The following is a 9225-nucleotide window of genomic DNA, read 5'->3' as shown; positions in this document are numbered from 1 at the left end:
ATTACTCAGCCATAAAAAGGAATGAAATTGGGTCATTTGTAGAGATGTGGATGGACCCAGAGTCTGTCATACAGAGTGAAGTAAGCCAAAAAGAGAAAAATAAATATCATATATAAATACATATATGTGGAATCTAGAAAAATGGTACAGATGAACTTATTTGCAGGGCAGGAATAGAGATGTAGATATAGAGAATGGACATGTGGACACAGGGAGGGGAAGGGGAGGGTGGGACGAATTGGGAGATCAGTATTGACATATATACACTACCATGTGTAAAATAGGTAGCTAGGGAGAACATGCTATAAAGCACAGGAAGCTCACCTCGGTGCTCTCTGATGACCTAGATGGGTGAGATGGAGGTAGGTCCAAGAGGGAGGGGACATATGTATACATATAGCTGATTCACTTCATTGTACAGTAGAAACTAACACAACATTGTAAACCAATTATACTCCAATAAAACAAATTAATGCAAAAAACTCAAAAAGGGCCTCCCTGGTGGCACAGTGGTTAAGAATCCGCCTGCCAATGCAGGGGTCACGGGTTCAAGCCCTGGTCTGGGAAGATCCCACATGCTGCAGAGCAACTAAGCCCATGTGCCACAACTACTGAGTCTGCGCGCTAGAGCCTGTGCTCTGCAACAATAGAAGCCACTGCAATGAGAAGCCTGCACGCTGCAACGAAGAGTAGCCCCCGCTTGCTGTGACTAGAGAAAGCCCATGCACAGCAACAAAGACCCAACGCAGCCAAAAATAATAAATAAATAAAATACATAAATTTATTTTTTTAAAACTCAGAAAATTTTTTCAAAAATAAAAAGGGGGAAAAAGAAATACAATGCAATACAATATACAATTTTTAGTATATTAAACAGTGCAAAGCTCACTTATTAATTCTTAACTTATCTATAGATTTACTGTGGTTTTTCTATGTGCACATTCATCTGTGAGTAATGATAATTTTATTTATTCCTTTACAGTCTTTTTTTTTTTTTTTTTTTTTTGGTACGCGGGCCTCTCACTGTTGTGGCCTCTCCCGTTGCGGAGCACAGGCTCCGGACGCGCAGGCTCAGCGGCCATGGCTCACGGGCCCAGCCGCTCCACGGCACGTGGGATCTTCCCGGACCGGGGCACAAACCCGTGTCCCCTGCATCGGCAGGCGGATTCTCAACCACTGCGCCACCAGGGGAGCCCCCTTTGCAGTCTTTATAACTTTAACTCTTTTAGTCCTTATTGCTCTGGAGGAGCCATCCAACACAGAGTTGGATAGAAGTGGTGTTAGGTGACAGCCCTGTCCTCTGTTCACCTCTCAGGCAAATTCTCTGCATTTCACCATTGAGTACGGTGTTTGCTGCAGGTCTATCCTTTATCAGATTAAGGGAGTCCCTGTGGTGTTTGCTGCAGGTCTATCCTTTATCAGATTAAGGGAGTCCCTGTCTATTTTTAGTTTGATAAGTAAGAGGTGTGCTTTTATTAAAATTATGAATGCATGTTGAACTCCGTCTAATGCATTTTATAAGTCTACTTAGGTGAACATATTATTTTTCTCATTTCACATGTCAGTACATTGAATTTTATTGATTGATTCTCTAATGATAATCTATTTCTAAAACACATCCACCTTGACAATGAGGTATTTTTCCTTCTCCTTTTACTGATTTCAGTTTGCTAATATTTTGTCTAGGATTTCTGCACCCATGTTCATCGTGTGATTTTCCTCTCTGGTGATGTCCTTATCCGGTTTTTGTATCAAGGTTCTGCCAGTCTCATACAACAAGTTGGGATGTGTTTTTTTCTTTCCTGTTTTCTGAAATCACTTATGTAAGACCAGTGTTCCTCCTGAAAGGCCTCTGAGACCTCACCGGGATCACCACCTGCTGGCACTCCACCGAGCATGTCCTGAGGCCAGCTCTCAGGGAGGACCCGTCTTCCGGTCCCTCTCTGCCCCATGCAGTGCCAGCGCACCTCTCTGGGCACCCGCAGGGCTTCAGCAGGCAAGGGGCCTGTCTTCACACGGTGTGGCCCTCACAGGACTTTCCACCACAGGGGATGCCGCACTCGCTGCTTGGGGACAGGACAGCTGTGTCGCGCTGGTTTCCTTGTGCCTCTCTGTCTCCACCCTGTCGCTGACCCCAGAGGTCCCCCTGCTTCAGATCTTTAGGGCTTTCGTGGCATTTTCTTTCCCTAAGTGCAGTTTTTTCGTGTCATTGCACTTTGGCAGGATGGTCTAGCCTACTGACATCACAGACACCAGCACGTCAGACACTCTTGTTGGTCACGTCAGATGACACGTCCGCAAAGCCAAGCCAGCTGCTTTCACCACTGACGCGACAGAGGTGGGAGGGGACTTTCTTCCTTTTCTACAGAAAAGCATCAGCAGTGCCTTAGAGGGAGGTGCCGCTTCACAATCAATCACAAATTCCAGTCAGATGGGCCCCAGCTGCAAAACTAACACAAGCTCAGACTTAAACATTTTTTGAGTGAGCACACGTCTTAGTGTCCTTTTTAAATGACTAAAAATGGAAACAGTTTTTCATCTCTCTGATCTGAGGAAAGTCTTATAATGAATGTCTTCAAGATGCACATCTAAGAGTAATAGAATAGGAATCAAGAACACTGTTGAATAAATCAGAAGCACCAACAAAATCTATGATTGTATATATGCTTACATGCTTGCAAGAAGAAAGAAAAATTCCAGCTATGCTTGGCTTTCAACAATATGCCAGTAAATTTTATCTCTTTCCAATTTCTAGGGTTTGGTGTCTGTAAATATACACAATTTTCAATGTTCTTTGAATAAAGAAAGACAATCTGATGATGTTTCTGAATCTCTGTTGCTTTTTGCTGTGGGAACACTGCATAGATCAACAAGAGTAGGTATCACTTTTTTTTACCACTACAAAGGAATACAGACTTTCCTCAGTCTGGATCCAAAGTCATTATTACTTTTAAAAAAGGAGAGAGAGAGAGAAAGAGGAAAGAGATTCTCTAAAGTATATGCAGTGGATTTTGTAAATCAAAATCCTGCTCCTGGTAAGTGTTGGTGCAGAGTAAGTGGACAGGCAGGTTGTCTGGGTGTGTAAACTGCTCACACAGACATTCTCCCACGGGGATTACCTCACAGCAGGTGATGTTTGCAGAGAGCATTGCCCCATTTGGTGGGTGCTTATTGTAAATGAGCTTGAGGAAAGAGTGTTCAGGAAAAAGGCAACTTGTAAACATTAAGGACTTGGTATCATGGAAAAGAACCTTTCAGAAGGTGAATTGCTGTTTTGCTATCCTCAGGTCTACAGGGAAGAGGCCAGTGACCATCGGAGCATGTTGGCTACACTCATCTGGGCAGGAGAGTGCCCTGTTCCCCTGGCACCAGCAAGGGCGGCTCGCCGTGAGTGATGGGCTGGGTTACACTATCGAAGGGGCAGCTGCAAGGAGGAGGGTTAGAGCGCAGCAGGTCCAACAGGAGGCACCCACGCCCAGGGGCCCTGTTGTCCACTAGCCGGTGGTCCTGCCGAGAAGATGAGTTTCAGTTTCTAAACTTCCCAGGAAGTCGACCGGCTAGATGCCAGAGCATCTTGACAGCTTTGACATTCACCATAACTGTTAATTCCACTTCCAGAAGCTGTTGCAAAGATCCGTTCACATGCCCTGGTTTTCCGGTAGATACTTGGGGAGCAAAGGACAAATGGACCAATGAGTAGGAATGAAATTTGGAATTTACCTTTTCTTTTATCACTGATGAGCAGACATGCAGGTCTACATGGAGAAGCTGTGAAGTTGCTCAGAGGATGATGTCTGGTAGCTCAAGAAGACATGGGCTCGACTGTCTCTCTGTCCACTGCACCAGTATCCACAGCCACTGAAAGAGATGATCTTTACTGATAAACTTAGGGAGTCTTGAACTAATTCTATGAATTTCTACTCAAAGATCATAATCATTTTATACTAAAAAAAATGGAAAAAGCCTTTCTAGTGTGATCAGAAGTACATTCTTTTAAATATTTCATTCTCGGTACCACTTAAGTGATGACATGGCATTTTGTGTAAATAAAAAGAGACAGAGGGGCTTCCCTGGTGGCACAGTGGTTGAGAATCCGCCTGCCAATGCAGGGACACGGGTTCGAGCCCTGGTCCAGGAAGATCCCACGTGCCGCAGAGCAACTGAGCCCATGTGCCACAACTACTGAGCCTGCATTCTAGAGCCCGCGTGCCACAACTACTGAAGCCCACGCGCCTAGAGCCCATGCTCTGCAACAAGAGAAGCCACTGCAATGAGAAGCCCGCACCACAACAAAGAGTAGTCCACACTTGCTGCAACTAGAGAAAGCCCACATGCAGCAACGAAAACTCAACACAGCCAAAAATAAAATAAATTAATATTAAAAAAAAAAGACAGAGATGGAAATACAGAGAATGCTAAAGTATAGCCTGATTAGTACCTACATTCAAATTAGAGGAATATACCTGAGTCCCTGTCTGCTGTTGCACAGAAACTACTCTATCACCCCAGAGCTGAGCAGCCTCTTTCTTTGCCCCGATTCCATGACCAGTAATTTGGACATCAGGCAGAGATGTGGCTGCATGGTCTCTGATGGTTTGTTCCTGGCTGGAAGCTGGCTCTGGCTGTCGGGGGGACCATGTGTCTCTAGAAGGCCAGCCTGGGCTTCTCCCCACGTGTCTGAACTCCAGAAGTCCAAGATGGAGCATGAGGCTCCCAGGACCCTGCTAGGGACGTTGTTGTGTACACCGTCTGGAAAGAGAGACAGAGAGGGAGAAAGAAAGGGACACAGATGGAGGGAGGAAGAGAGGGAGCTGGAGAGAGGAGGAGCCCAGGAGAGGGAGGGGGAGCAGAGGGCAGAGCCCAGGGGATGTGGTACCTAGGGCTCCAAGTCTCCAAGGAGCTGGGACGCGCCCCAGACCAGAGGCGGCTTCCACTTCCAACCCAGGACCTCAGAGCTCTTCAGAGAGAATCCACATCATCCACCATTAAACAGAAAAAGAGGAGACAAACAGGGACATGGCAATTTCCCCAAAGTTGAAAACCTTATCGGCACTCAGACCCAGAATAGAACGAGGATCCCAGATTTTAGGTCACTGTTGTCACTTTCTCTCTTAATATCCACAGACCAACAAAAGGAGGCTTCTGGGGTTCTGAAGGGAAGGGGAGACCACGATGAGTCCTTCCAAATAAGATTGAATTGTACATCCAGAGTCTAAACGCCACCTGCATGAACCATAGGTTTTAAGTGAATACTTTTAAATTAAGCTTTTTAGAAAAAATTTTAAAAGTACCTGAAATACACCAGGGTTTCAATGATTCTACTAAGGACACTCTAGCATTGTGGTTGGACTGTGTGATTTATAAACAGTAATTAACACAAAGTCACTTTGACGCCTTTGTTATAATTGACATTCACTCATTCATCCAGCTTCCCCACCACCTATTGTGTGGCAGGCACCATTTTAGGCTCTGAGGAGATGCATTTGGGGATTAGGCCCTACTAGATACTTGTTAAGGAAACAATTTTAAATGAGAGCTAGCCTAAGACAGAAAATATGGTATTTTATGTAAAAATGAATTGGTAAAATAGTAGCTAATGTAACTTTATTTTTGTAAAACAAACGAAGTGTGTGTGTGTGTGTGTGTGTGTGTGTGTGTGTGTGTGTGTGTTTAAATAATAGCCATCTACTTGGGTGTATGGTATCTACTACTTTTATAATTTGTAAGTTTCTTATGCTCTAAAAAGTCTACACCTCAAGGAACTAGAAAAAGAAGAACAAATTGAGCCCAATGTTAGCAGAAAGAAAGAAATTATAAAGATTAGAGCAAAAATAAATAAAGTTAGAGAACAGGAAACAGTAGAAAAGATCAACAAAACTAAGAGTTGGATCTTTGAAAAGATAAACAAAGTTTACAAACTTTTAGCTACACTACCAAGGAAAAAGAGAGAGGACCCAAATCAACAAAATTATAAATGAAAGAGGAGAGATTACAACTGATAACACAGAAATACAAAGGATCATAAGAGGCTATTATGAACAACTGCATGCCAACAGACTGGACAACCTAGAAGAAATGGATAAACTCTTAGAAACATAAAACCTAGCAAGACTGAATCAGAAAGAAACAGAAAATCTGAACAGATCAATAAGGACTAGGAAGACTGAATCAGTAATAAAAAATCTCCCAACAAAGCAAAGCTCAGGACGAGATGGCTTCACTGATGAATTTTATCAAACATTTAGAAGAGAGTTAATGCCAATACTTCTCAAATTCTTCCAAAAAATTGAAGAGGAAGAACATTCCCAAACTCATTTTACTAGGCCAGCATTACCCCAATACCCAAGCCAGAAAAGGACACCACAGACCAATATCCCTGATGAATATAGATACAAAAATTCTCAACAAAATACTACAAAAATTCTCAACAAAATACTAGCAACTGAAATTCAGCAGCACACTAAAAGGATCATTCACCATGATCAAATGGGATTTATCCCTGAGATGCAAGGTGGTTCAATATATGCAAATCAATAAATGTGATACACCAATTAATAGAATGAAATACAAAAATCACATGATCGGGGCTTCCCTGGTGGAGCAGTGGTTGAGAGTCCGCCTGCCGATGCAGGGGACACGGGTTTGTGCCCCGGTCCAGGAGGATCCCACATGCTGTGGAGCGGCTGGGCCCATGAGCCACGGCCGCTGAGCCTGTGCGTCCAGAGCCTGTGTTCTGCAACAGGAGAGGCCACAGCAGTGAGAGGCCCGCGTAGCACAAAAAACAAACAAACAAAAATCACATGATCATCTCAATTGATGCAAGAAAAGCACTTGACAAAATTCAATATCCATTCATGATAAAAACTCTCAACAAATTAGTTACACAAGGAAAGTATCCCATCATAATAAAGTCTATATATGCCAGGCCCACAGCTAATATCATACTCAAAGATGAAAAACTGAAATCTTTTCCACTAAGAAAAGGGTACCCACTCTCACCACCCTTATTCAACATAGTAATGAAAGTCCTAACCAGAACAATAAGGCAAGAAAAAGAAATAAAAGGCATCTAAACTGGAAAGGAAGAAGTTAAATGGTCTCAGTTTGCAAATGACATGATTTTATGTAGAGAAAATCCTAAAGATTCCACCAAAAAACAGTTAGATATAATTAATGAATTCAGTAAGATTGCAGGATATAAAATTAACATACAGAAATTAGTAGCATTTCTATATATCAATAACAAATTATCTGAAAAAGAAATAAAACAATCCCATTTAGAATAGTATCAAAAACAGTAAAACACTTATGAATAAATTTAACCAAGAAGGTGAAATATCTCTACACTGGAAACAACAAGACACTGATGAAAGAAATTGAAAAATGCACAAATAAATGGAAAGATATTCCACGTTCACAGATTGGAAGTATTAATATTGTTAAAATACTCGTATTAACCAAAGCCATCCATAGATTTGATGCAATCCCGATCAAAATTCCAATGGCATTTTTTTTTCTATATTACTTTGTCTACCTAATAGACAATTTAAACTAAATAATTGATAACCCATGAGGTTTTTTTAAAATTTTATTTATTTTTTTATACAGCAGGTTCTTATTAGTTATCCATTTTATACATATTAGTGTATATATGTCAATCCCAATCTCCCAATTCATCACACCACCACCACCCCCCCAACAGATTCTTGACAGTGGTACAACACCAACTCAGTATGGTAGCTTTTCAAAAGGAAGCTGGAGCAATTAGACATCCATAGAGGTAAATATATATGTATATATTTCAGCATAAACTTCACACTTTATACAAAATTAAATGAAAATGGTTTATGGATTTAAATGTAAAATATAAACCTGTAGAAAAATGTTAGAAAAAAAATGCTAAAAAATCCTTGGAATGAAAGGCAAGGTGAAGAGTTTATAGTCTTGACACCAAATAATAATCCATTCATTTAAAAATTGCTAAATTGGATCCCACTAAGATAAAGTAAATTTTAAAATAATAAAATTATTGTAATATTATTATTAATTGTTATAAAATGCTATTAGAACATTTATCCAGGTATAATAAAATAATTTAGATTTAAAGAGTGTTCAAAGATGTTTCAAAGAAAACAGTGAATACATATGGCCACATAAAAATGAAAATATTTTATCACAAACAAAATATGGATACACAAGTGTTCTGTTTTAGGCAAGCAACATCTTCAGTCATCCAAAATGTCAACAATATTTTGGAAGAACATGTGAATTTAAATATATTCTTGTATCAGTTTTATCTCCCTGGATCTTTGAGGATACTTGGGTGGAGAGAGGTATTTAAATCAATACATACCTATGTATAAAGTAACTCTAAACCTTTACTTAGTATGCATCTTATTCACAGTTACCTAGTGTGAAGATTAAGTTATAATCTTATTTTATTTTCTCATTAGAAAATATTATTACTGCATATGCTAATTTTTAAAATAGAATTCCCTCTTTTAATAAGACATATGCAATACTTTTGTAAAAAAAAAAAAGAAAAAAAACACATCTTGATTTGAATCATTTTGACATTAACTCCAAAAGAGAGTCTGAAGTCAGGGAGTCTGATTCCTCCAGCTCCGTTTTTTTCCCTCAAGACTGCTTTGGCTATTCGGGGTCTTTTGTGTCTCCAAACAAATTTTAAGATTTTTTTATCTAGTCCTGTAAAAAATGCCATTGATAATTTTTTGTTTGTTTGTTTGTTTGTTTTTTTGTTTGTGGTACGCGGGCCTCTCACTGTTGTGGCCTCTCCCATTGCGGAGCACAGGCTCCGGACGCGCAGGCTCAGCGGCCATGGCTCATGGGCCCAGCCGCTCTGTGGCATGTGGGATCTTCCCGGATCGGGGCACGAACCCATGTCCCCTGCATCGGCAGGCGGATTCTCAACCACTGCACCACCAGGGAAGCCCGCCATTGATAATTTGATAGAGATTGCGTTGAATCTGTAGATTGCTTTGGTAGTATAGTCATTTTCAGAATATTGATTCTTCCAATCCAAGAACATGGTATATCTCTTCATCTGTTTCTATAATCTTTAATTTCTTTCATCAGTGTCTTATAGTTTTCTGCATACAGGTCTTTTGTCTCCCTAGGTAGGTTTATTCCTAGGTATTTTATTATTTTTGTTGCAGTGGTAAATGGGAGTGTTTCCTTAATTTCTCTTTCAGATTTTTCATCATT

At 40.7% G+C, this 9225-nt stretch overlaps 1 long non-coding RNA gene across 5 annotated transcripts in view; it reads right to left on the bottom strand.

Annotated features, from left to right (window-relative positions):
- Positions 1–930: 930 nt before the first annotated feature.
- Positions 931–9225, bottom strand: part of LOC114487149 (uncharacterized) — a 62779-nt gene continuing 54484 nt past the window's right edge. For all 5 annotated transcript variants that reach the window (XR_008618522.1, XR_008618524.1, XR_008618523.1 and 2 more), the window contains 3 exons: positions 4464–5223; positions 3721–3858; positions 931–2450 (listed from right to left, as the gene is read on the bottom strand). This is a non-coding gene — a long non-coding RNA (uncharacterized lncRNA). The remainder of the gene's footprint in view (positions 2451–3720; positions 3859–4463; positions 5224–9225) is intronic.

Source organism: Physeter macrocephalus, chromosome 11, assembly GCF_002837175.3.
Source record: "Physeter macrocephalus isolate SW-GA chromosome 11, ASM283717v5, whole genome shotgun sequence".
NCBI lineage: Eukaryota > Metazoa > Chordata > Mammalia > Artiodactyla > Physeteridae > Physeter > Physeter macrocephalus.
The sequence above is the reverse complement of the archived record's forward strand: the minus strand, read 5'-3'. Positions and strand labels throughout refer to the sequence as shown.